General features: G+C 41.4%; 4 non-coding genes across 4 annotated transcripts; all 4 read right to left on the bottom strand.

Moving 5' to 3' along the window:
• Positions 1 to 821: 821 nt before the first annotated feature.
• Trnaq-uug (transfer RNA glutamine (anticodon UUG)) lies at positions 822 to 893 on the bottom strand. Its single transcript has one exon. It is a non-coding gene; the product is annotated as a tRNA-Gln (tRNA).
• A 2,929-nt stretch (positions 894 to 3,822) lies between these two features.
• Positions 3,823 to 3,894, bottom strand: Trnaq-uug (transfer RNA glutamine (anticodon UUG)). The gene has a single exon. It is a non-coding gene; the product is annotated as a tRNA-Gln (tRNA).
• Positions 3,895 to 12,878: 8,984 nt separating this feature from the next.
• Positions 12,879 to 12,950, bottom strand: Trnaq-uug (transfer RNA glutamine (anticodon UUG)). The gene has a single exon. It is a non-coding gene; the product is annotated as a tRNA-Gln (tRNA).
• An 11,863-nt stretch (positions 12,951 to 24,813) lies between these two features.
• Trnaq-uug (transfer RNA glutamine (anticodon UUG)) lies at positions 24,814 to 24,885 on the bottom strand. The gene has a single exon. It is a non-coding gene; the product is annotated as a tRNA-Gln (tRNA).
• Between the last annotated feature and the right edge of the window lie 2,720 nt (positions 24,886 to 27,605).

Genomic DNA, 27,605 nt, shown 5'->3' with positions numbered 1-27,605 from the left:
CTTAGGCTGATCACACCCTAAATCTTGTGGTGGGTTTCTTTGAGAGAAGTATCAAAATTTGTACCAAATGGTGTTAAACAGGCAGAACTCTATATGGAAGGGTTCAACAATAGGGAGGAGAGATTGAACTTAAATCCAGATATAACAGGAACAGCTGCAGATTCACAGCTGATGGTAGGATAAGGGTTATTGGGTGGGTGGGTGGGGGGAGGATTCCTAAAGTGATTTTGACTAGATAACAAGGTTAGGTATCAACAGTAGAAAATTGGGCCTAAACTGGCTTAGCCGGATTCTTGTTGAAATTTTGCTGTCCTCCCTTCCTCCCAGGACTGTCTATCAGTTCATTCCTAGTCTACATTGCAGGTTCAGGCTGTTGTTTCTCCAGGAGAATGTTTGCTAAGGGATGCCATGAGGTGTGTGTTTGGAAGGGATGCTGTCAAAGCAGCATCTTGGGCTGGAGAGCCCGTTCAGTTTCATAGCTGGGCCTGTGGTCCTGGCAGAGACAGCTACTTCGCGGTTCCAGCCCGTGGGAGATGATCTTTTTCTTGCAGTGCCAGGACACAAATCAGGAAAAAGACAAAGAGAAATATGAGATTCAGGAGCAAGCAGGGTGGGGTTGAGGAGGTCACAGGCCATCACAGGAAGGGGGTTCTCTCCTAGCTGTTGGGGCATCTCCACCTAGAAGGAGGGTTTTTCCAGGCCTTGTTACCTCTGTGTCTGTGTTTTCAGAGTCCAGTGTCACATGGAGTAGAAGAACAAGTTTTTCCACATACGATGCCAGGCTGGAAATTATGAAATATCTTTACAAAAGAGCCTTCATAAGGTCCCACCGAGATTTGAACTCGGATTGCTGGATTCAAAGTCCAGAGTGCTAACCATTACACCATGGGACCCACAAAAAGAAATGAATATGTAACCATAGTTGTGGAACTTTGTTTGTATAAACTGAACTTTGGAAGAGATATCAATTCTGATAAAGTTGTTTGTTGGGAGAGACAAAGCAACACATTCATTAAGAGAAATTGCTTCTCTCTCTCTCTCTCTCTCTCTCTCTCCTGTTGAGGGCTTAGTCTAGAGAAGATAGTCTGGGGCAGACTTAGATTAATGAGGCTTCTTCTTACACAGTTAGGACATCTGTAGAAAAATGAGAGACACCAATGCAAAGTTAGACATGGCCATTGCAAAGCTTTGTGACGTATAGGGTAAAACTGGAGCAAAGCTTTCCTTCTGAGTCTCAGGTAATTTCCATTATAATACATAGTTTTGAAAATTTTACAAAAACACATTTTACATAGAGGAACTTCTACTAAGACCGTGGAAAGGACCCCTCAGAAGAGAAATTTAGACATTTAACACTCATGAGGAATATCATTCTAGCTTGTTATTTGACATTGTCTATGAAAATAAACTCTCTGTGCTAGAGGGAGGGTTCAACAGTTAAGAACACTGGCTGTTCTTGTGGATGGCCTGGGGTTAAGTCCTCAGACCCTTAAATCCAGATATAACTGGAACAGCTGTGGATTCACAGCTGATGGTAGGGTAAGGGTTACTAGACAGGAAATTCCTGAAGTGATTTTTGACTAGATAGCAAGGTTAGAGAGAGACCCGATTAGGTATCAACAGTAGGTAATCGGGCCTGAACTGGCTTAGCTGGATTCTTGTTGAAATTTGGCTGCCCTCCCTTCCCCTCAGGACTGTCTGTTATTCTTTTTTAAAGATATAAGGGTGTGGGGGTGGTGGAAGGCTGGTCGCACGAGGTGCCGTGGTCTCTTGAGGGGTAGCAGGTCCAGAGGCCACTGTGGGTCCCACTGAGGCCTTGATGAGTTACCTTGGCAGACGGGAGACCCCTCTGTGGGTGAGAGACAGAAAGACGCACCATACACAGAGAGAGTTTGGGTATACAGTTTATTTAGTGTGTTACGGAGGTCAAAGGAAAGAAGGAAGGGGAGAAGGAGGAAGAAGAAAGAGAGGCAGAGAGAGGGGGAGAGGGAAGAGAGAGAGAACAGAAGTTACTTCTTTAGGAAAGAGATGAAAAGAGAGAGCACAAGCTGGAAGAGGAGGGATATCGACTTCCCTGGGTGGAAGGGGATGGCTTGGGAGGGGGCAGGGCTTGTTTCTAAAAGGGACAAAGTACTCAGGTGACAGACTATGCCAGCAGATCTTAACATTCCCATCTCTTTCTTATAATAAAAAGGCAGGAGTTTAGGCACAACAAGTTAAAGGAATTGGGACGGCGGATTCTTATTTGTGAGCATCATCTTGTAGGGAAGACCAGAGAAAGCTGATTACATCCTAGGGTAGTTGGTCGCTTTACTCCTGTTCAAGGTTTGTGGTATGGAACTGTCTGGTGTCTCTTGGACCTGGCAAGGTGGTGGCAAAACATAGGACAAAGTCAAGTTTAGGAAGAGAAAAAGGGCAGAGAGAAAGAGGACAGGGAAGAGTAAGAGGAATTTAGAGACAAAAATGTAAGTAAACTGCAAGACTAGGCAAGGATACCTCAGTAAAGATGGTGGGACTTGGTCACTTGACCTTCTCTTAGTTAAGATGGCGGTGAGGTCACCTGACCTTCGTGAAAATGGTGGCACTCACATGTTGTATGGAAAAACCACAAATTTAGAGCAGAGAGAGTTTTAAATATAACAACAAGAGAGACATAGAGGCTGTGTGGAATAAACATTTGAAGCAGAATTACACCCGTGTGGCCACACCATTCACACATTCTTTCATACATGAGGTGAGAGGAAAATACTGAGCACCATAAGCCACTGCATCACCGAGCCACCATACCACCAGCCATGGTGAGGAGCAAAGGCTGGAATTGTAAACAGCTGATTCGTGGATCCGATTTATCTTGCTGCTTTCTGCGGGACCAGCAGTAGTGGTGGCAGAGATAAAATAAAAGGAATAGGAATGAGAATAAAATGAGCATTTACAGGCGGGTGGCAAGGGGCTGCCCAGTGAAAGGAAAAGCAGATGGGCATGAGATGCCAGGGGTAATACACCGGCAGTCATGTTTGCTGGTAGAAATTAGAAAGAAGTTGATAGGGAACCTGTTTGCAATGTTGGAAAGTGGTTCTATTCTAGGGTCCTCTCAGACAACCTGCCTGTGGGTGGGAGGGAGCATGGAGAAAGCCTGGCGGAGTCATGCACCAAAGTTACACGTTTTTAAAGATACAAGAGGAGACTGGGGGAAAGACCGGTCCAATGATGGGTAGCGGCAGGTGATCTGAAACCTTGGTGGGTGACCCGAAATCTAATCGGGTCCCCCAGGCCTTGGCATGTCCCCTGAGTCTTTGGAGGGTCACCTTGATGGGTGAAGGTCAGAATGATTCGGGACACAGAGAGACAGTTTGGTAGAGTTTATTTCGTGGGTTATGGAGGAAAAAAGAAAGGGGGAAGGGGAGAAGGAGGAGGAGAGAGAGACAATAGAAATTACTTCTTCAGGAGACCAATGCAAAGAGAGAGAACAGGCTGGAGGAGACAGACACCCATTCCCTCAGGGAAATGGGAGGGGTTAGGAGAGGGCGGGGCTTATCTCTTAAAGGGACAGGGACAGTTGACAAGCCAGGCCAGCAAATCATAACACATATCAGCTCATTCCTAGTCTACATTGCAGGTTCAGGCTGTTGTTTCTCCAGGGGAATGTTTGCTTAGGGATGCCATGAGGTGTTTGTTCCCCAGTGTCTCTAACTAAATAGGAGGTTTTCTCCAGGCCTTGTTGCCTTTGTGTCTGTGTTTTGAGAGTCCAATGTCACATGGAGTAGAAGAACAAGTTCTTCCACGTATGATGCCAGGCTGAAAATTATGAAAGGTCTTTACAAAAGGTCCCACCGAGATTTGAACTCGGATCGCTGGATTCAAAGTCCAGAGTGCTAACCATTACACCATGGGACCGACAAAAAGTTGTGAATATGTAACCATAGTTGTGGAACTTTGTATAAACTAAACTTTAGAAGAGATCAGTTAAGCTTCAATTTTGAGCACCCAAACTGCCTAGGCTCCCCCAAAGGCAGTAAGTGCAGTAGGATCAAAAACCCACTGCGATTGTTCTTGATTTCTCAGTATTCCTCATTGTCCGCTATGTTCAGCTAGTCCGGATTTATCCCAGGCTTTTTCAGACCCGGGCCAGCTGGCCTTGGTGAGTTCCCGATAGAACATCCCCATTGTCTCAGTGTGTGGGTGCACCCCTCCCGGTCCTGAGTTCCTTGCTCGTGCTCCGTCTCCTTCTGCTCCTGATTTGGATCTTGAGATTTCTGTCCGGTGCTCCAATGTGGGTCTCTGTGTCTGTCTCCTTTCATCGCCTGATGAAGGTTAATATTCATGAGGATGCCTATGTGTTTGTCTTTGGATTCACCTTCTTATTTAGCTTCTCTAGGAACATGAATTAGAAGCTCAATGTCCTTTATTTATGGCTAGAAACCAAATATGAGTGAGTACATCCCATGTTCCTCTTTTTGGGTCTGGCTTACCTTACTACCTTTGGGGGAGCCTAGGCAGTTTGGATGCTCACCTTACTAGACCTGGATAGAGGTGGGCGGTCCTTGGGCTTCTCACAGGTCAGGGAACACTGATTGCTCTTCGAGCAAATGAGGGAGGGGGACTTGATCGGGGGAGGGGGAGAGAAATGGGAGGCGGTTGCGGGGAGGAGGCAGAAATCCTTAATAAATAAATAAATTAAAAAAATAAAAATTTAAAACAAAACAAAACAAACAAAAAAAAAGCTTCAATTTTGATAAAGTTGTTTGTTGAGAGAGACAAAGCAACATTAATTAAGAGAAATTGTAGCTTTCTCTCTTTTTCTCTTTGTCTCTCTCTTTCTCTCATGTTGAGGGCTTAGACTGGAGAAGACAGAAGATTTAGATTTATGAAGACATGCATTATATAATTTAGGATGTCTGTAAGAGAAATGACAGACACCAACGCAAAGTTAGATACCCCTATTGCGATGATTGTGTGAGGTATGGAGTAAAACTGAAGCAAAGCTTTCCTACTGAGTCTCAGATAATTTTCATTATAATACACACTTTTGCAAGTTTTACAAAAACACATTTTATATAGAGGAACCTCAGCTAAAACCATGGAAAAGGCCCTTCAGAAGAGAAATTTTGATGGTTAACACTCATGAGAAATAGTGTTTAACACTGATTATATCATGTGATTTGATAATGTTTATAAAAATAATCTCCCTGTGCAGGAGGGAGGGTTGAGCAGTTAAAAACAATGGCTACTTTGGTGGAGGTCTGGGGTTCAGTTCTCAGATCCTGCAACAATGAACACCTTAGCACCCCCAGAAGCAGGGCATCTGACTCCCTCTTCTGGTCTCCAGGACCAGTGCACACATGTAGAACACATTTGGGAATGCAGACAGGAACACACACACACACACACACACACACACACACACATACACACACACACTAAAAAACAAATTTAAAAATAATCTATGTTTGAAGTTTTTCCTCTAAAACTTGTCCAGAAATGCTTTAAGCCTGTCTAAGAATAGGAATGCAATCCTACAAAGCTGGAATAATGCAGATCTATTTGACTGCCCGTAGAGAGAACGGGACAGTTGTGCAAGTTGTGTACTTGATGGCTTGATGTAAACAGAGACTTTGCCTCTGTTTCCTGGCCACTCAGGCCCGAATAATCACACAACACTGTATTAATTATAACAGTGCTTTGCTAATCGCTCAGGCATATTCCTAGCTAGCTCTTCCATCTTAAATTAACCATTTTTATTATTTTATATTATGCCATGCTGTTCATGGTTTACTGGTAACATTCTGGCATCTTCCTCCTTCCAAACTCCATGGCATCTCTCTGACTCCACCTTCTGTCCTCCTCTGTCTCTGCTTGGATTTCCCGCATTGCTATCTTCTGTCTTGCCATAGGCCAAATAGCTTCTTTATTAACTAATGGTAATACTACGCCAAACAGCTTCTTCATTATCCAATGGGAATAAAACATATTTACAGCATACAGAAAAGAATCCCACATGAGCTTGTGAGTTTGGAGAACAGGGATTTATGTTTAAACAAATAAGACACTGTTGTTGCTGAAGTGTAATGTCCAGTGTGCAGGAGAATTCCTGGAGGAAGCAAAGGCAGATGGGCAGAATAGAACTTCAGTAATGTGGAGAGTCTGGAATGTAGCAGGTCCAGAGATTTATTACAGTTTATCCTGGACTACCTACATCCCTATAAAGAGTCATTTATTTGCCCACCTATGTTTTTGGTCTAACAGATAAAAACCAATTGGAATTTATTAATTTGAAAACTTTATAATGCTATCGGACAGCATCTGGGGCCTACAACGGACATTTCTCCGTTTGACTGTAACCCACCCTTCTGATGTTTTCACAAATGTATTTGAAAGTGCCTTGGCCTATACCTTTCTTCTGTTACTATAGAAACGTCATGAGGCTACATTGCTCTTCACTGGAGCATGGGATTTAGGCTAACTGAAACCTGTGTTCCAGGGCAGCATCGCTCACATTTGTCTTCAGAATAAAATATCTCTTTGGATGTGGGAGCTGTGGCATTTTTTGTTTATTTTTGCTTGTTTGTGTTTTTGGTTTTTGCCAATAATGTTATTATATTTTATAAGTCATAATATACAAAAGATACATTCATTTCAATGTAGGTAGAAGAGACATACATCAAAATTTTGGTTTCATCCTGGAGATGAAGTAATTTTCACTTTTGCTATGTTTGTGGTGTTTGACTTCTGTTGGTTTTTTGCAAGTATATACTAATTGAATAACAGCAATAAAAATGTACAAAAAGAATGTGTCTCAGTAGAAGACTTTCTTAGAAGTCACATTTACTAACTGTTGGCTGGCTGCTTTGAAAATAATGGGTGTGATTGTAAATGTAGAATGTGGAGGCACTAGAAGAACACAAGAGCTGAGTGTAGCATGTTAACCATGGTCAGGAAAATGAAAGGGAAGCTCTGTCTCATTCTTGATGATCTCAGGTCTTGAGCAAATTTCTTACATATGATTGAATTAGATTTAGTTACCAGTCAGTCCAAGACCTGATAAAAATCTCTTTGAGAGAAATGTTCTGATTATTCAAAACTGTTCGAAATAGAAATGTCCATGTATGAGCAATCAACAGAGAGACTGAAGAAGAAAGAAAAATAGTGAGGAAAGAGCCATTTGGTGACATCTCAGGCATCTCCTATCTGTTGAGTACTCTGGATGAAGAAGGCAAAGTGAATTCCAAGGCTAGGATGTGGGAGGGTTCTTTTGCCCCCAGTCTTCTGGCTGTCGAGACATCCATCCTCACACTGCCAGACCTGAGCACCACCCAATGCTTTCCCCAGAAGGGCATGCAGCTAGTAGAGCCATGGACCACGAGGGGATTTTCTCATGGCCACAATAGTGATTCACTGAGCTCTAAAATGCACCTACTTGTCAGGGGCAGCTAAGACAGGGAGGGCCACAGCTCTGAGTTGCTGCCTGTAGCAGTGAAGACTCCTGTTACTATTTCAGTGAGCCTGACTCAGGCAGACAAGATCTTTGGGTCTCCCATGGAAAAGAGTGTTCTGAAGTAGCAGTATGAAGCACCTCTTATCAACACACATTTCAACCCTAGATTTTTAAGCATGAGATTAAGAGAAAGAGATTCTCAGACACACAGTGAGACTGTTTAGATTCTGAACCTTTGAGCAAGGCTTCTAGGGGGCAAAGTGTGTGTGTAACACAGTGTCTAAGTACTAGCAGTACATCCCATTTTGATGTCTCTCAAATTACAATTTGAAATTATAGGGTGGCTCTGGAGATGCCTCAGATGGGATTAATAATCCGATATGTATAATTAGGAGGCTCTGGGATTGCACCTTCTTTTATGAGAATTTTTAGTGAGAATTCCTAAATCTGCAGGTTTATAGCTAGGAAGGAGAAAGGCCTTAAGCAGGTGTTAATTGTAGAATTCTTTTTTTGGGATGGGGTGTTTTCTAGACAAGGTTTTCTTTTCTCTGTGTAGCTTTGGAGCCTGTTTTAGTACTAGCTCTGTAGACCAGACTGGTCTTTGGTGCTTCACATTCTCTTGGAAATATATTGGTGCTGCCAGGAGCAATGATGTCTCATGTGAACCGGATCCTACGTTATTTAAATCCCATGTTCTAAAGATCTTTGAAATGGTTGAAGGTTACCTATCTATGCAGAATACAATCTCTATGTATCTAAAGAACCTAATTAGTTTGACTAAAAGTATAACAAATATGAAAGACTATTGACTTACAATACTTAATACTTATATAACATAAAGATTAAAAGTTCATATCAGACTATTAAACAATCTTTAAAGAACTGTGCAGTAAAGGAGGACAGTGACCTCAAAATGTAAACAGTGTATAAATATCTCGATCAGAGGCATAAATGTATAATGCAATATGATAAATATATTTTTAAATTGTATCAATATACAAAATGTCTTAAACAGAGGTAGAAACATACATGCATATAATCTGACAAAATAACTTTGCATAGGTGTGCATATATTTTAAACAGAAATAGGAGCATATTCAATATAATAAATATAATTTGAACCTTTATAAATAGACAAAAATCTATAACAATTTAAATTATCCATAAGGAATAACTTACAAACATTCACTCTATTTCTCTCACCAAGAATTTGATTTTGGGAATTCTTAAATCCTTTGGCATTTCCCTGTTGTTCTAAATTTTTTTGGCTATTCTCTCCAATAACACTTCCAAGGCAACTGAGGTTCATTTTCTAGGACCTCTGAGATTAATTGAAGCCAATTGTGTGGGGTTGCCTTAGTGCTTGGAGCCCATATTTTCACCATTTCCCTGACAAAAGTTGAATGTAGCCCATAAGAAACCATCACTTGTTTATTTTCTTTTATATAGCTCATATGTATTTGTTCCCATGTATATTCTTTAACTAACTTAGGGTACTTTGTGCCAGATGGTCTTTCCGAGGAAATTACTGGATATGCAGTTAAAACTCTGTGTAAGTCGTCTCGGGGTCTGGCACATACTGATGAGGCTAAAACCTGTCCTTGTTCCTTTTGTTCCTGCTCATCAATTTTAATAAATTCCTTAATCTTTTAGATTCTTTTGACCACTGCCTTTAGTAAAGTCTGAATCTCCTGTCCAGTGTTCTGTTTCTAATGCCCTCACTGAGGATTCCAAGGTATGAAACTTGTTCCGTAGAGATAACATCTTATCCTTGGACATAATTTTGATGGTGTGCTTATTACCTTCCTGGAGAGACACGTTATCCCTTAATCTATCATATGTTTTCAACAGATTCTGATTGTTAAATTCAACAGCACAAATTCTTTCAGATAATTCTGTCAAATTGATGCTATCTTTCCTCATAGTAGAGATATTCTTAATTAGCTGTCCATTCTTAATCTGTGAGGACTGTACTATTTCTAAAAGAGCCTCATCCTTGGTTTTATTATCAAACCATTTCTTAATGGGATAATATGAAAAAGAAAACTAATTTCTAGAATCAAATAAAGGTTTGTAGAAGGGAAATCACTTAAGCCTTGTAGAATATCATTCATAGTTTAAGCAAAATAATTATTGAACTCCTGGATAGTTATGTTAATCAGTAAACGTTTGCAGTTTTTCAGATTTTACCTGTTGTAAGCCAATTGCAATGAACTGGAGTAGGTGTCATAATAGTTATAGGCCAGCATATGTGCAGTTGCAGCCTCATGGATGAGGGATGTTATCAGCAGTGAATGGCATGTGTTGCTTACTTAGGTACTGAAAAAATATGCGTTGTTTAACAAATTATGAGCAGTTAGTAATGTGATCAAATGGTTCCAAGGGTTGGGAGCAGGATAAAGAGAAAACCGAAAGTTTTCCATCAGTGTGAGTTGTGGACTATGTCTGCCACAGGGATTGCTGGCAGCAGCGTGTGGGCTGGCATGTAATGCACTGAGCAGTAGTGTCTGAGTTGTGAGCTGGGAATCACTGAACAGCAGCCTGTTGCTTCTTAGTGCTAGTTGGAGCTGATGGCAGAAAAGTCAGTGCCCGATGCACCATGTGGCTGGCAAACTGATACCAAAAAGAGTGGACTAGTCCCCCATGTTTGGGCACCAGGTGATGGCGAAAGTTACAAAATAATCTCACACTAATTCAGAATTATGTATAATAAAGTGTTATTTATTTAGCAGTAGACTCACAGATCACTGTACAAGATCACAGTGCACTGCCTGAATGGGAAACAGGAAACAAATCTTGCAGCCAGAAGTGAGAGCTGGAAGAGAGAGAAAGAGACAAAGAGGAAGGGAGGGAGGGAGGGAGAGAGAGAGAGAGAGAGAGAGAGAGAGAGAGAGAGAGAGAGAGAGACTGCTTCAAGTGGGCTGGTATCCTAAAGGCTATTGGCTGAAGGAGCTCCCACAGCAGCTGTGGAGAAATATTCTGCTAAGGTTTTTTGAAATACAAAATGAGCAACCCCTTTGTTGTCAACTTTTTAAAGTCATGAACTGAATACCAATCCTTGTTTGTTTGATATTTGCAGCAGCATCATGATCTTGATGTTTCTATGCAAAGGAAGAACAACAGGTTTTTCAGTGGCAGATAAGGTTATAAGACAAAAACAAAAGGTAAAAAGCTGGAAAACAGTTTCTACAGACGATTAAGATGTGCTGTGTACTGTAAGGGTGGTGTAGGAGGTCCTTCTATCTTTGGGTTTCTTTCATTGGTTAATAAAGAAACTGCCTTGGCCTAGTTGATAGGGCAGAACTTAGGTAGATGAGGAAGCCAGAACTGAATGCTGGGAGGAAGAAAGGCAGAGTAGGGGAAAGACATTATGGAGCCACGAGAGACAGACACGCCAAATCTTTCCCGGTAAGCCACTGCCACGTGAAGATCCACAGGTTAATAAATATGGATAGAAACAGAACTCCAGAGACAGATTCCACTGCTGCAGTGTGAGGCAATACAGGGGCGGGGAACAAGGGGCACTAGCGGGTCACAATGCCTCTTATGTCACCAAGCTACGAACTGGAGTCCAGCCTATAAGACCGAGCAGGGCCTGGCAGTGATGGGAGAAGTGGGAAGGTAAGAAAAAGGGGGGGGGGAGAGGCAGAAGTTGCCTCTACCAGAAGAAGGACAGAGAGAAAGAGGAGGGGGAAAATAAGAGGAATTTAGAGACAAAAACATAAGTAAACTGCGAGACTAGGCAAGAATACCTCAGTAAAGATGGTGGGACTTGGTCACTTGACCTGCCCTTAGTTAAGATGGAGGAGAGGTCGTCTGACATTAGTCAAAATGGCAGCAGTCACATCTTGTATGAAGAAATCACATATTTAGAGCCACGAGAGTTTTAAATATAGTAACAAGAGAGACATAGAGGCTGTATGGAATAAACATTTGAAGCAGAATTACACCCGTGTGGCCACACCATTCACACATTCTTTCATACATGAGGTGAGAGGAAAATACTGAGCACCATAAGCCACTGCATCACCGAGCCGCCATACCACCAGCCATGGTGAGGAGGAAAGGCTGGAATTGTAAACAGCTGATTCGTGGATCCGATTTATCTTGCCTGTTTCTGTGGGTCCAGTAATAGTGGTGGCAGAGATAGAATAGAAGGAATAGGAATGAGAGAAAAAGAGCATTTACAGGCGGGTGGCAAGGGGCTGCCCAGCGAAAGGAAAAGCAGATGGGCATGAGATGCCAGGGGCAATACACCGGCAGTCATGTTTGCTGGTAGAAATTAGAAAGAAGTTGATAGGGAACCTGTTTACAAGTTGGTAGGGAACCTTACCAGTAGAAATGTTGGAAAATGGTTTATTTCTAGGATCCCTACATGTCCTCAGCTTGCTTGCCTGTGGGTGGGAGGGAACATGGAGAGAGCCTGGCAGAATCATACACCAATGTTGTAGTTTTTTAAAGATATAAGAGGAGACTGGGGGAAAGGCTGTTCCCACGAGGGGTAGCGGCAGGTGATCTGAAACCTTGGTGGGGGACCTGAAATCTCAGCGGGTCCCCTGAGTCCTTGGAGGGTCACCTTGGTAAGTGAGAGACAGAATGATTCAACATACACAGAGAGAGTTTGGGTATAGAGTTTATTTAGTGGGTTATGGAAGCAAAAGAAATGGGGGAAGAGGAGATGCAGGAGAAGAGAGAGAGGCAAAGAGAGAGGGGGAGGGTTGAGAGAGAGAGAGAGAGAGAGAGAGAGAGAGAGAGAGAGAGAGAGAGAGAGAACAGAAATTACTTCTTTAGAAAAGAGATGGAAAAAGAGACCACAGGCTGAATGAGGTGGATAGCTGCTTTGCTAGGCAAAAGGGAAGGGGCTGGAGGGCGGGGCTTATTTATTCATGGGACAGGGTACCCAGGTGACAAACCAGGCCAACAAATCATAACACTGTCTATCAGCTCATTCCTAGTCTACATTGCCGGTTCAGGCTGTTGTTTTCCCTGGAGAATGTTTGCTAAGGGATGGCATGAGGTGTTTGTTCACCAGTGTGTTTGGAAGGGATGCTGTCAAAGCAGCATCTTGGACTGCCAGACCCGGGAAAGGGGCTCAGTTTCAGGGCTGGGCCTGTGGTCCTGGCAGAGACAGCTACTTTGTTGTCCCAGCCTGTGAGAGATGATCTTTTTCTTGCAGTGCCAGGACAAAAATCAGGAAAAAGACAAAGAGAAATATGAGACTCAGGAGCAAGCAGGGTGGGGCTGAGGAGGTCACAGGCAGTCACAGGAAGGGGGTTCTCTCCTAGCTGTTGGGGCATCTCCACCTAGAAGGAGGGTTTTTCCAGGCCTTGTTACCTCTGTGTCTGTGTTTTCAGAGTCCAGTGTCACATGGAGTAGAAGAACAAGTTTTTCCACATATGATGCCAGGCTGGAAATTATGAAAGGTCTTTACAAAAGAGCCTTCATAAGGTCCCACCGAGATTTGAACTCGGATTGCTGGATTCAAAGTCCAGAGTGCTAACCATTACACCATGGGACCCACAAAAAGAAATGCATATGTAACCATAGTTGTGGAACTTTGTTTGTATAAACTGAACTTTGGAAGAGATAGGTAAACTTTGATAAAGTTATTTGTTGGGAGAGATGAAGCAATTAACAGAAATTACAGCTCTCTCTATCTCTGTGTCTATCTGTTTCTCTCTCTCTCTGGCTCTCTCTCTCTTTCTCTCTCTCCTGTTGAGGGCTTAGACTGGAGAAGACAGCAGGGATAGACTTAGATTTATGAGGCCCTGTATCATGCAATTTAGGTTATCTGTAAGAGAAATGAGAGTCACCAACCCCAAATTGGACATGGCCATTGAAAAGCTTGTGTGATATATGGGGTAAAACTAGAGCAAAGATTTCCTACTGAGTCTCAGATAATTTCCATTATTACACATACTTTTGCAAATCTGACAAAAACACATTTTACATAGAGGAACGTCTGATAAAACCATGGAAAAGGCCCCTCAGAAGAGAAAGTTTGACGTTTAACAGTCATGAGAAATAACATTTAACAATCATTCTAACATGTGATTTGATAATGTCTATAAAAATAATCTCCCTGCATGGGAGGGAGGGTTGAGCAGTTAAAAACAATGGCTACTTTGGTGGAGGTCTGGGGTTCAGTTCTCAGACCCTGCAACAATGAGTACCCTAGCACCTCCAGAACCAGGACATATGACTCCCTCTTCTGGTCTCCAGGGACAGTGCACACATGTTATAAACATTCAGAAATGCAGACAGGAACACACACACACACACACACACACACACACACACACACACACACACAAACATACACACACAATAAAAAAACAAATTTAAAAATAATCTATGTTTGCGATTTTTCCTCTAAAACCTGTCCAGAAATACTTTAAGCCTGTCTAAGAATAGGAATGCAATCCTACAAAGCTGGAATAATGCAGATCTATTTGACTGCCCGTAGAGAGAACAGGACAGTTGTGCATGGTACTTGATGGCTTGGTGTAAGCAGAGACTTTGCCTCTGTTTCCTGGCCACTCAGGCCCGAATAATCACACAACACTGTATTAATTATAACACTGCTTTGCCAATGGCTGAGGCATATTCCTAGCTAGCTCCTACCTCTTAAATTAACTATATCTATTATTTTATATTTTACCATGAGGTTCATGGTTTACTGGTAATGTTCTGGCATCTTTCTCCTTCCACACTTACATTGCATCTGTCTGACTCTACCTTTTTTTAGTTCTCTGTCTTTGCTTGGATTTCCCTCCCTTGCTATATTCTGTCTGCCATAGGCCAAAGAGCTTCTTTGTGAACCAGTGGTAAGAAAACATATTTACAGTATACAGAAGAGAATCCCACATCAGCTTGGGAGTTTGGGGAACAGGGATTTATGTTTAAACAAATAAGACACTGTTGTTGCTGAAGTGTAATGTACATTGTTAGGAAGAATTCCTGGAAAGAAGCTGTATCTACAGAGGCAGATGGGCGAAATAGAACTTCAGTGATGTGAAGGGTCTGGAATACTGGAGGTCCAGAAACTAATTACACGTTATCCTGGGTTATATATAGCCATCTAAATAGCCATTGTTTGCCCACCTATGTTTTGGGCTAACAGATATAAACAATTGCAATTTATTAATTTCACCTGTTGACTGGCTACTTTGAAAATTCTGGCTATGATTGTAAATGCAGAATGTGAAAGAGCTAGAAGATCACAAGAGATGAGCGTAGCATGTTAACCGTGGTCAGGAAAATGAAAGGGAAGCTGAGTTGCTGCCTGCAGCAATGAAGACTCCTGTTACTATTTCAGTGAGCCTGACTCAGGCTGACAAGATCCTTGGGTTTCCCTCAGAAAAGAGTGTGCTGAAGAGCCAGTGTGGAGCACCTCTTATCAGCACACATTTCAACCCTAGATATTTAAGCATGAGATTAAGAGAAAGAGATTCTCTGAAACACTGTGAGATGGTTTAGAGTCTAGGCCCTAGAGCATGGCTTCTAAGTTCTGGGGGGCGGAGTGTGTGTGTCACACAGTGTCTAAGTGCTAGCTGTACATCCCATTTTGAAATTACAATGTGAAATTGTAGGGTGGTTCTAGAGATGTCTCAGATGGGATTACTATCTCATATCATATAATTAGGAGCCTCTGGGATTTCACCTTCTTTATGAGAATTTCTAATGAGAATTCCTAAATCTGCAGGTTTAGTCAGGAAGGAGAAAGGCCTTAAGCAGGGGTTAATTGTAGAATTTTTTTTCCCGGTTTTTCAAGACAAGGTTTCTTTTTTCCTTGTGTAGTTTTGGAGCCTCTCCTGGCACTAGCTTTGTAGACCAGACTGGTCTCGAGCTCACTGAGATCTGCCTGCCTCTGGCTCCCGAGTGCTGGCATTATAGACTGGTGCCACCACTGCCTAGCAATTGTAGAAATCTTGATTCTCAGCTGGTGAGAGACTTTAACCAGATGCCTGGGTAAAAGCTCCCTTTCCCTTTTCAAGTTCCCTTAATCTTCAGCCTCTCTATCTTGTCTCACAGGCAGACTTTGTTAGTTTTCTGGAGCCAGGCTCCCATAGATTTGTGTATAGGCAAAATTGGGTTTCTCATCTGTAAATGCAGAGAATGGACTGGTTTTACAGTTCTTCATGTCTGATATACAGTACTAGAAAAAAGAAAGCCATGGTCTACAAACTCCCTTACAATCTGCTATGCTCGGCTTAGGTTGTAGGGATGAGGGCAGAGGTGCAACAGAGGTGGGGGGTGTATGATGTAAATGAACTCTGATGAACTGTAGCCTGGTTAGTTGTGTGTTAGGCAGCTATTGCTTCATCTGATGCCAACTACTTTTATCATACAGAAAAATAATTCAGCAGAAGAATTCAGTGGATACCTGTAGTCATTTTATGTTTGTATTTTAATAAATAAAGCTTGCCTGAAGATCAGAGAGTCAGCCTTACAGACCAGGCAGTGGCAACACAAACCTTTAATCCCAGTATCTACCCTAGTTCGACATAGAAACAATTTCGTAGTGGTACACACCTTTAATTCCAGCACTAGAGAGGAATATAAGATGGAGGAGACAGCTCTCAAACAGTCTCATCCTAAGATTCGTGGAGAAAGGATCGCCATTTGTGACTGAGGTAGAGCCAGTGGCTGGCTGTTTTGCTTTTCTGATCTTCAGTTTGAACCCCAATAGCTGTCCCTGGGTTTTTTATTAATTATGCTACAGATACCTCCAAAGAAAGACAAAAAGGAAAAGTATACTGGACATTATGAAGAAACAAAAAGTTACAAAATTGCCTCTATTGTGTGACAAGCTTTGACATTAATTATCAGTGGAACCTTGAAACTATCAAAACTTTTGGAGTGCCTTAAAGTCATCATATGTACAATGACAATATTAACTGCATGATTGCAGAGGGTTGATTCAGGACCTAGGATTGTTAATATGTTAAGTAGTTTGAGAAATTTTAAAGTTATGCTAAAGTTAATGTTATTATTTTAAGTTTTATTTAGTGTTAGGTGTATGTGTGTGCGCATCTGCCATGGTGCTTGTCTCTGAGGGAAAGCAGCAGGATTTGTTTTGTCCTCATGTCGTGTGGGTCCTAGGAATGTCCATGTACATCACCAAGCTGCCTATGGGCTGAGCCATCTTGCCAGCTTCTAGTATCATCTTTAGCAGTCTATTTGCCTTCTACAACAATAAATTAAGAACATTACATATATTTTCAGATACCTTTATCTTTCTGTAATGACATTATCCAGGCACCTATTTGAAATATTTTTTGAACGAATGTTTAATGTGTATGGTATGGTATGTTAAGACATGTGTTTCTGGAATGTTAAATCTTTAATATGAAATCTGTCTAATTCTAAAATTAATGCACTGCTAAGATTGCTCCAGCTCAGGCATTCATTCTCCATGGAAGCTGAAATAAAGGAGACTACATTCAAGACTTCTGCAGTCAAAATCAACAAGTTGTGAAAACATATTGTCCCACACATAGTGGCTAGTGGCAGTTCCTCCCGTCATCCTTCCTCTAACTTGGAAATAGTTGCTGTTTGGGAGTTACTGTTTGTGAATAACTTCCAATTTCTTCATTTTTGCTAAGTTGCATTATATCCTAGAAAATGAGGCATTGAAAATTTTGGATATGCTACAGAAACATGCCAGTGATAAATTTTTAATGATGAGTGTAAAAGAAGAAAAACATTGATGTTGCAAAATGTTTGGAAAAAATGAAAAAAAAAAAAAAACCCTGAAAACTGTGTGACGATTTACTCCAGCACTCTTCTGATGGAGGAAGGTCATCGGTTAAAAAATAAAAAAACTGCTTGGCTGGCCCTCATAGGTTAAAACATAGATAGGCGGAGTAAACAGAACAGAAGGCTGGGAGAAAGAAGCTGAGTCAGAGAGTCGCCATTATTCTCCCACTCCAGGCAGATGCAGGTTAAGATCATTTCTGGTAAGCCAGCTCATGGGCTACACAGATTATAAGAAATGGGCTAATCCAGGTGCGAGAGTTAACTGAGAAAAGGTTAGATATAATAAGCCAAGCGGTGTTTAAAAGAATACAGTTTCCGTGTAATTATTTCGGGGCATAAGCTAGAGCTAGCCATGTGGGTGGCCGGGTGCTGGGGATGCAGCCCCGCCGCTCCTACTACTACAGAGTGGCACCCTACGTGATGGACTAAATCCGCTTAAAAACCTGAGAAGGCTTAAAAATAAGGGAGACAGAGTTTAACACAGATTTTTGCTGTTTGTTGGTGGTGTGCTGTAGAGAGATTTCCTGATTCGGCAACAGCAGCAGAAAAAAAGCTGTGTCATTTTAAAGCTCAGCTTCTTGGGGCTGTGCTGCCAGCGTGAACTCTGGCTTTAAAGCATTTCATTGGCTTTTATGGGACTGTATGTTAGTGTTCCTGTTTGGGATCGGAAGGAGAGGGCTCTGAGACCATGCCGATGGCTCAGCGCTCCCCGCCTGCACATGGGCAGATGGCCGAATCAGGCTTAGGCAGGCGGAAGGGCATGACGTGTTTTCAGACTGCACAGTGCTCTGCCTGTCAGATTTGGCTGTAACTTGGATGAAAAGAATTTCTGTGCTGCACGCTCAGTCTCAGAATTAAAGTGCTGAGTGCTGCTCCTACCTGGCAGCCCCAGAGCTAGCACAAAATCGTACGTCCTCCATTTTGAAATTTTCCTGACTCAGCAGCAGGAAAAAAAACTGGCTGTTTTAAAATGCCGGCTTTCTGGGCTGTGCCGCCATTGCAATCTCTGTCTGGCTCCTATGGGAGACAGAGCATTTGAATGGAGCATTTGGAGTAAAGTGCTATGATTTGTTTCATGGCAACTAGACTGCTGTGTGCCTAAAAGGGGGACATTGTGTGCCGCAGCTCAGAGGCACAAGCAGCTCCGCCACGCTAGTGGTGCAATGTGCAAGGATCAGAGGCACAAGCGGCTCCGCCAGGTTGGACTGGGCAGGGCCAGCAGGCAGTACCTGTTTTTGACCTAGGAATGTCACAGCTTAGATTCTTAAGCGCCTAGTGATTTAAAGGTGCAAATCAAAAGTGCTCCTGGATAGTAAAAAATTGCAGATTCACAATAGGACAGATTCAGACCACTAAATGAGTCACACTGTTGGATGAATGTACGTAGGCTTGAGAGAGAGAAGAAAAAGAACATGGAGAATAAAGTTAATGGTTTAAAAAAAAGGTAAAGTCTTTAAAGAGACAGAGTACAGATAGTTAAGAGATTAAAAGAAATAAAGAAAAATAAGCCATGTAAAAATGGAAAATTCACAGAGAGTCTGGATTATGTACACTGTGTTTTCTTTAAAATTTTTGACTGTGAAGGAGCTAAGTACTGAGAGACATTTCATTATATGGGCTGCCAAGTGGAACCAGAACGGATATCATGAGGGTATGACTTCAGAATTTGGGTCTAAGGATATGATGCTTTGGAAAGAGTCTTCTTTTGTTTTCACAGAGGACCAGACCCTGTGGATTGCATGTATCCCGATATGGTATGATAGACCACGAACTCCTGAAAAGTTCCTGTGAACACCCTCAAAAAATTACTTCACTCAACTGCCAACTGAGATAAACCTGGCACACAGGTTACACCCTAAATGATCTGATTAACAGCGCCCCCATTCAGCAGGAAGCAGTTTGGAGAGAAAAAACTGCGCCCATGTTCCCAAAATATTGTTTATAAATGTTCTTTTACATTTAAAGGGGGAAATGATATAGGTATGAATAATTTGCATTGGTATGGATTTTAAGGTCAATTTTGTTATTTGTATATGTATTTCTGATCTTGATTAAGGTATTGTGATTGTGTAGTTCATTTTTAAAATGTAATGTATAATTAGGAAATATAGGTTGTTGATGGATAATCATAAATAATAGTCAAGTTTGTAGTCATGTCACTTAGATTTTCTAGATATATAGAGATATATTTCAGATAGGCATTCTTCATATCTCTCAAAGGCTGCAGAATATGGCATTTAAAATATTTTAATAACTTAGGACTTTTCATGACAATGAGACATGTCTGCTCCTGGCGGCACCAATCTACTTCGAGAGGAAGATGGGCATCGAAGAGGATCCTTATGGAGTTGGATAGCCATTTGGGCAAGAAACTGCTCTTGCCTGGACTGTTGCATAAAATGAACACAGAGAACCCACAGAGAGAGAACTGCTGAACTTGCCTAAAGATGAGATGGTCTTTTGGGGTTCATGACTCATGAAAGAGTCTGCGAGACATTCTGCAGGACACAGCAGAAAGTGACTGAACTATCTTTGAAAATTCCTGCTTCATGGAAATGTCTGCTGGATACTATGAGCCTGTAGGCCGAAGATGAATGCTTCAACGGTACAGAGGAACTTTGGGTGACTGTCCAGGCAGCGAGATGTCTCTGTCATTTCTAGAGTTTGAAGTTTCTTAGTTCTTGTTTACTTAGGTAATATTATATCCTTCTGGAGTCTTTGATGGAATTGAAGAATGGATAGGTAGTTATAGTTTTCCTTAGTTATGATAAAAGATAAAATAGATATAAATATTGTAACTGTAATTCTTGCTTGATAACTGTTTTGCTATATGTAATTTTGCTATGTTAAAGTTAAAGCCTTCCTTTTTTTGTTTAAACAGAAAAAGGGGAAATGATGGAGGAAGGTCATTGGTTAAAAAATAAAGAAACTGCCTGGCTGGCCCTCATAGGTTAAAACATAGGTAGGTGGAGTAAACAGAACAGAAGGCTGGGAGAAAGAAGCTGAGTCAGAGAGTCGCCACGATTCTCCCACTCCAGGTAGACGCAGGTTAAGATCATTCCTGGTAAGCCAGCTCATGGACTACACAGATTATAAGAAATGGGCTAGTCCAGGTGCGAGAGTTAGCCGAGAAAAGGCTAGATATAATGGGCCAAGCAGTGTTTAAAAGAATACAGTTTCTGTGTAATTATTTCGGGGCATAAGCTAGAGCTAGCCATGTGGGCGGCTGGGTGCCGGGGATGCAGCCCTGCCACTCCTACTACTACACTCTTCCAGTAATTCCAGCACTCTGGAGGCTAAGGCAGTGGGATGACCACATGTTCAAGTCCAGCCAGTCTTGTATACACATTGAATTCCAGGCTAGCCAGAGATGCATTGTTAGAAGCAGCAGGGCAAGCAGTGGTAGTGTTTGCAATCAGTACAGTCGGAAAGTGTATTGAGAAATGATAGATGAGCCTGGTGGTGTGTCAGTACTTGGATGCTGAGGCAGGAATATCTCAAATGTGAAGCCAGGTTGAGTTGTTCCATGTCTCAAAAGAGAGGAAGGGGAGAGGTAGAAGATAATGTACAATGATGTCATCTGTGTGATAGCTCATAGCAACATCTCATGATCTTGGGTCACATAAACAAGGATGCAATTCAGAATTTCCCAAGTCTACCAATGCTAGGTGGGCATGAGCTGTTCTCCTTGGGTTTTGTGGGTTAGTTATAGAGAACAAGTTGATGAGTTTCTTACATTAGAACTTATGTTTGGGAACCACATTGTTTTCTTCTGCCTTACCTAAGAAAATTAGACAAGGCAAACGAGTTGGGTAGTTAGTATAAATGCAACATGTTTCTACAAGACTTTTGTCAAGAGATCAAGTTGTGCAGGAACGCATGGTGGTCAGTTCACTTCTACTTTACGTGGCACACAGCACGAGGGGACTCATACTCAACTTCAAGGTTATTCTCTTTATAATGTGATAATATGGAATTCATTGCAAGCAACTGTTGCTCATTACTAAGATACCATGGCTATGTGGTGGCAGAAGTTACAAAATAATCCCACATAATTATGAAGATAATATAATCAGAATTATGTAAAATAAAGGGTTATTTATTTAGGGGTAGACTCACAGATCACAATCCTAGATATAGTTCTCTTTAAGTATGGGGAACAGAAACCCAATCTAGCAGCTGGAAGCGAGAGAGAGAGAGAGAGAGAGAGAGAGAGAGAGAGAGAGAGAGAGAGAGAGAACATGCTTTACAGCTGTAGTTATAGTAGAAGAGACAACACCCAATGGGCTGGTATCTTAAAGGCTATTGGCTGTACAGCTCCCACAGCACCTCCCCCTTTTGTTTTTAGTTTTTTTTTGTTTGTTTTGTTTTGTTTTGTTTTTCGAGGCAGGGTTGCTCTGTGGCTTCGGAGCCTCTCCTAGAACTAGCTCTTGTAGACCAGACTGGCCTCAAACTCACAGAGATCTGCCTGCCTCTGCCTACCGATTGCTGGGATTAAAGTCACACACCACCAACGCCCGGCTCTCCTTCTTTTATTTAAATAAGAGAGTCCCAAACCCAATACAAAAATAAAAAAAAACTATGTACATTAGGAATAGATAGGTATATAGTTAAAGTATATAGTTAAAGTTACTGCCAGCATAAACAATATTAAGCAAGGAACATATCCTAATGTTTTAATAAACATTCTATCCTAAGGAGTCTAAGTCTTGTATTGGAAATGGCTGGGCTAGATCATAAAAGGACAGTAACTATGACTTGCTAGTCTTCAACCCCATTGAAGGCCTGAGAAGGGGGATAATATTATTTGAGTAGGCAGAAAGTGCAATAAAGCAGCATCCAAAATGTGCAGTAGATGACAGAGACAACTGACTGCCTGAGCAATCACCCAATGTCTCATTTGACATGCTGAGACAACCAACTTTTCTAAGCCTAAAGTAACTGACAGACCATTTTCAGAGGCAGAAAAAATTTTAAAAACCTTCTTACCCTGTCTTGGCAAGGTCTGGCAGTCTTTTTCATGTATCCTGCTTGTTCAGTCCAGACATCATGCACTTTGTCAGTGGTTAAGGCATTGACAGTTGCTTACCCAAAGGCTAGTTGTGCCAAGAAGAAAAAAGTGGAGTTTCTTCAGTGCTCAGCATTCTCTCAGAAATAGATTGGTGTTTCCAGAAGTGATCATGTCTCATGTGAACAGAATCCTACGTTATTTAAATGCCATGTTCTACAGATCTTTGAAGTGGTTGAAGATTACCTATCTATGCAGAATACAATCTCTATGTCTCTAAAGAACCTAATTAGTCTTACTAAAAGTATAACAAACATGAATGAGTATTGACCTATAATACTTAATACTTATATAACTTAAAGATTAAGACTTCATAGCAGAATATTATACAATCTTTAAAGAACTGTGCAGTAAAGGAGGACAATGACTTCAAAATGTAAACAATGTATAAATATCTTGATCAGAGGTAAAAATGTATAATGCAATATGGTAAATATATTTTAACATTGTATCAATTTACAAAATGTCTTAAACAGAGGTAGAAATATGCAGGCACAAAATCTGACAAAATAACTGCACAGGTGTACAAATAGGAAATAGGAACAGAAATAGGAACATATTCAATATAACAAATATAATTTGAACCTGTATCAACATACAAAAATCTATACCAATGTAAATTATTGATGAATAATATCTCACAAATATTCACTCTATTACTCACTACTATTATTATTAATGTGAATAAGTTCACGCTAATCTACCTATTATCTCATTCAGTTTTTCCTCTTTGTTTATTTGTTTTGTGTTTTGGTTTTTGTTTTTGTAATTTCTGGGCCTACATAATTTATGCCCCAATGTTTTAAATTCACAGCAATATTAGTTAAATACGACCTCAGCCTTCCTTTCTGCCCTTCTGCCCCTATGCATTCAACCCACCTCATGCTTTGTTTCACTTGAAATTTTCACTAGAAATTGAATATCTGCTTCTTGAAGGGGCCAATCTAGATGCCGAGATTCTGTAGTAATGATACACACGTTCGCACCTGACCTTAGTCAAAGTGGCAGCAGTCACATTTATATGGAGAAACCACATTTTTAGAGCCATAATTTTAAATATAATAATAGAAGAGACATAGAGGCTTTATAAGACATACATTTGAAACAGAATTACATCCGTTTGGCCACACATTCTTTCATACAAGAGTTAGAGAGAAAAATTCCTCAGCACCATAAGTCACTGCATCACTGAGCCACCAGCCATGGTGAGGAGCAAAGCCTGGAACTGTACACAGCTGCTTTGTGGATCTGACTAATCTTGCCTGTTTCTGCGGGACCAGCAGTAGTGGTGGCTGAGATAGAGTAGAAGGAATAGAAACGAGAGAAAAAGAGCATTTACAGGCGGGTGACAAGGGGCTGCCCCGCGAAAGGAAAAGCAGATGGGCATGAGATGCCAGGGGTAATACACCGGCAGTCATGTTTGCTGGTAGAAATTAGAAAGAAGTTGATAGGGAACCTTACTAACAGCAACGTTGGAAAGTGGTTCAGTTCCAGGATCCCTGCATGTCCTCAGCAGGCCTGCCTGCGGGTGGGAGAGAACATGGAGGGAGCCGGGTAGAGTCACACCCCAATGTTAAAGTTTTTTAAAGATACAAGAGAGGACTCGGAGAAAGGCTGTTCCCACAAGGGGCAGCTGGTCCCACGATGGGGAGTGGCAGGTGATCTGAAACCTTGGTGGGTGACCTGAAATCTCAGGGGGTCCCCCAGGCCTCAGCAGGTCCCCTAAGTTTTTGGCAGGTCACCTTTGCTTTTGAGAGACAGAATGATTCGACATATACAGAGAGAATTTGGGTATAGAGTTTATTTAGTGGGTCAGGAGGAAAAAAGAAAGGGAGAAGGAGAGAAAGAGGAAGAAGAAAGAGAGGCAGAGAAATGGAGAGGGGAAATATATTTCTTCAGGAGAGAAATCCAAAGAGAGAGAACAGAAGGAGGCAGATATCCCCATCCCTGGGAGAAAGGGGAGGGGTTGGGAGAGGGCGGGGCTTATTTCTTAAAGGGACAGGGTACCCAGGTGACAAACCAGGCCAGCAAATCATAACTCTGTCTATCAGCTCATTCCTCATTGACATTGCAGGTTCAGGCTGCTATTTCTCTAGGAGAATGTTTGCCAAGGGATGCCATGAGGTGTTTGTTCACCAGTGTGTTTAGAAGGGAGGCTGTCAAAGCAGCATCTTGGGCTGGGGAATCTGGAAGAGGCTTAGTTTCAGTGACAGGCCTGTGGTCCTGGCAGAGATAGTTGCTTCCTGGCTCCATCCCTCAGGAGATGGTCTTTCTCTTGTAGTGCTAAGACACGAATCAGGAAAAAGACAAAGAGAAATATGAGACTCAGGAACAGGTGGCATGGGGTTGCGGAGGTCACAGGCCATCACAGGAAGGTAGTTCTCTCCAGCTGTTGGGTCATCTCCACCTAGACAGGAGGTTTTTCTCCAGGCCTTGTTACCTCTGTGTCTGTGTTTTGAGAGTCCAATGTCACATGGAGTAGAAGAACAAGTTTTTCAATGTTTAGATGCCAGCTGGAAATTATAAAAGGTCTTTACAAAAGAGCCTTCACAGGTCCCACCGAGATTTGAACTCGGATCGCTGGATTCAAAGTCCAGAGTGCTAACCATTACACCATGGGACCGACAAAAAGTTATGAATATATAACCATAGCTGTGGAACTTTGTATAAACTGAACTTTGGAAGAGATAGGTTAAGCTTCAATTTTGGTAAAGTTGTTTGTTGGGAGAGACAAAGCAATAATACATTAATTAAGAGAAATTGCAGCTCTCTCTATCTCTCTCGCTCTCTGTCTCTCTCTATCTTGTTGAGGGCTTAGACTGAAGAAGATATTAGGGGTAGACTTCGATTTATGAGGCCTTGTATCATACAATTTAGGACGTCAGTAAGAGAAATTAGAGACATGCAAAATTAGACATGGCCATTGCAAAGATAGTGTGATGTATGGGGTCTCAGATAATTTCCATTACAACATATACTTTTGTAAACTTTACATGGAGGAACCTCTCCGATAACCATGGAAAATGCCCCTTGGAAGAGAAGGTTTTAGTTTAACACTCATGAGAAATAGTGTTTAACACTCATTCTAGTTGTGATTTGATTATTTCTATAAAAATAATCTCCCTGCATGGGAGGGAGGGTTGAGCAGTTAAAAACAATGGCTACTCCTGTGGACGTCTGGGGTTCAGTTATCAGACCCTGCAACAATGAGTACCCTAGCACCTCCAGAACCAGGACATATGACTCCCTCTTCTGGTCTCCAGGGACAGTGCACACATGTGGTACACATTCCAAAATGCAGACAGGAACACACATATATACACACACCTATTAAAAACTTAATTTAAAAGTAACCAATGTTTCCAATATATCCATTAGAAGTTGTCTAGAAATGTTTTAAGCCTGTCTAAGAATAGGAATGCAATCCTATGAATCAGGAATAATGCAGATCTATTTGACTGCTCATGAAAATAACTGGACTGTGCATGGTACTTGATGGCTTGGTGTAAAGAGAGACTTTGCCTTTGTTTCCTGGCCACCCAGGCCTGAATAATCACACAAAACTGTCTTAATTATAACATTGTTGGCCAATGGCTAGGGCATATTCCAAGCTAGCTCTTACATTTTAAATTAAAGATTTCTATTATTTTGTATTTTACCACAAGTTTCATGGTTTACCAATAATGTTCTGGCATCTTCCTCCTTCCATGGCTCCATGGCGTCTCTCTGACTCCACCTTCTGTCCTCCTCTGTCTCTACTTAGATTTCCCGCCTTGCTTTATTCTGTCCTGCCATTGCCAAACAGATTCATTAATCAATGGTAAGAAAATATATTTACAGCATACAGAAAAGAATCCCACATCAGCTTGGGAGTTTGGAGAACAGGGATTTATGTTTAAACAAATAAGACACTGTTGTTGCTGAAGTGTAATGTCCAGTGTGCAGGAGAATTCCTGGAGGAAGCAAAGGCAGATGGGCAGAATAGAACTTCAGTAATGTGGAGAGTCTGGAATGTAGCAGGTCCAGAGATTTATTACAGTGTATCCTGGACTACCTACAGCCCTATAAACAGCCATTTGTTTGTTCAGCTATGTTTTGATCTAACAGATAAAAAACCAATTGGAATTTATTAATTTGAAAACTTTGTAATGCTATCGGACAGCATCTGGGGCCTACAATAGACATTTCTCCACTTGACTGTAATCCAACTTTCTGGCATTTTCACAAATATATTTGAAAAGTGCCTTGGCCTATACCTTTCTTCTGTTACTATAGAAACGTCATGAGGCTACATTGCTCTTCACTGGAGCATGGCATTTAAGCTAACTGAAACCTGTGTTCCAGGGCAGCATCGCTCACATTTGTCTTCAGAATAAACTATATCTTTGGATGTGGGAGCTGTGACATTTTTGTTTATTTTTGCTTCTTTGTGTTTTTCTTTTTTGCCAATATTATCCTTATGTTTTCTAAGTCAAAATATATGAAAGATACATTCATTTCAATGTAGGTAGAAGAGACATACATCAAAATTTTGGTTTCATCCTGGAGATGAAGTAATTTTCACTTTTGCTGTTTGTGGTGTTTGATTTTTGTGGATTTTTTGCAAGTATATAGCAATTTAGTAACTGCAATAAAAATGTACAAAAAGAATGTCTCTCAGCATCAGACTTTCTTATAGGTCACATTTACTATAACACAAGTTGACTGGCTGCTTTGAAAATTATGGGTGTGATTGTAAATGCAGAATGTGAAAGAGCTAGAAGATCACAAGAGATGAGTGTAGCACGTTAACCATGGTCAGGAAAATGAAAGGGAAGCTCTGTCTCATTCTTGACAATCTTTGTGGACGTCTAGAGCAATGGAATAGGCAAATGCAAACAAATTGTTAGAAGGCCGGAGAACTGCCGGCTCAGACATGGGAAGCCCGCATCTCACTGAAATGTCTGTAGTGTACCCTGGTGGGAGTCAAACAGTAGGGTGCGTGGGTAATTGAAGCCAATGCAAGACTTGTAAAGAGAAAAGAACTGTGGCTGATCCGTAGAAAATCCGCTGTTTAATTCTATATTAAACTTCTGACTCCACACACAGTCAAGTCAATAGGTAAGTTACTTTGGAGAAGAGGACTTGCTTCTGATACACATGAAATTAGAGGCTCTGGATTCATTCTGAATTAAGAAAAATCAGGTTTGATCAAGGAAGACCACCTGAGAAATCTCCGGTAGGAGCAGATGGCCCAGATGTCTGAGTTCTACATCCAGAACAGATTCAAGACTGAAGCCTGAGATGATCAAGTCTCACAGGATACTCCAATCATGACTTGATGATAATTATAAATTTTCTTTA

Source organism: Microtus pennsylvanicus, chromosome 4, assembly GCF_037038515.1.
Source record: "Microtus pennsylvanicus isolate mMicPen1 chromosome 4, mMicPen1.hap1, whole genome shotgun sequence".
NCBI lineage: Eukaryota > Metazoa > Chordata > Mammalia > Rodentia > Cricetidae > Microtus > Microtus pennsylvanicus.
The sequence above is the reverse complement of the archived record's forward strand: the minus strand, read 5'-3'. Positions and strand labels throughout refer to the sequence as shown.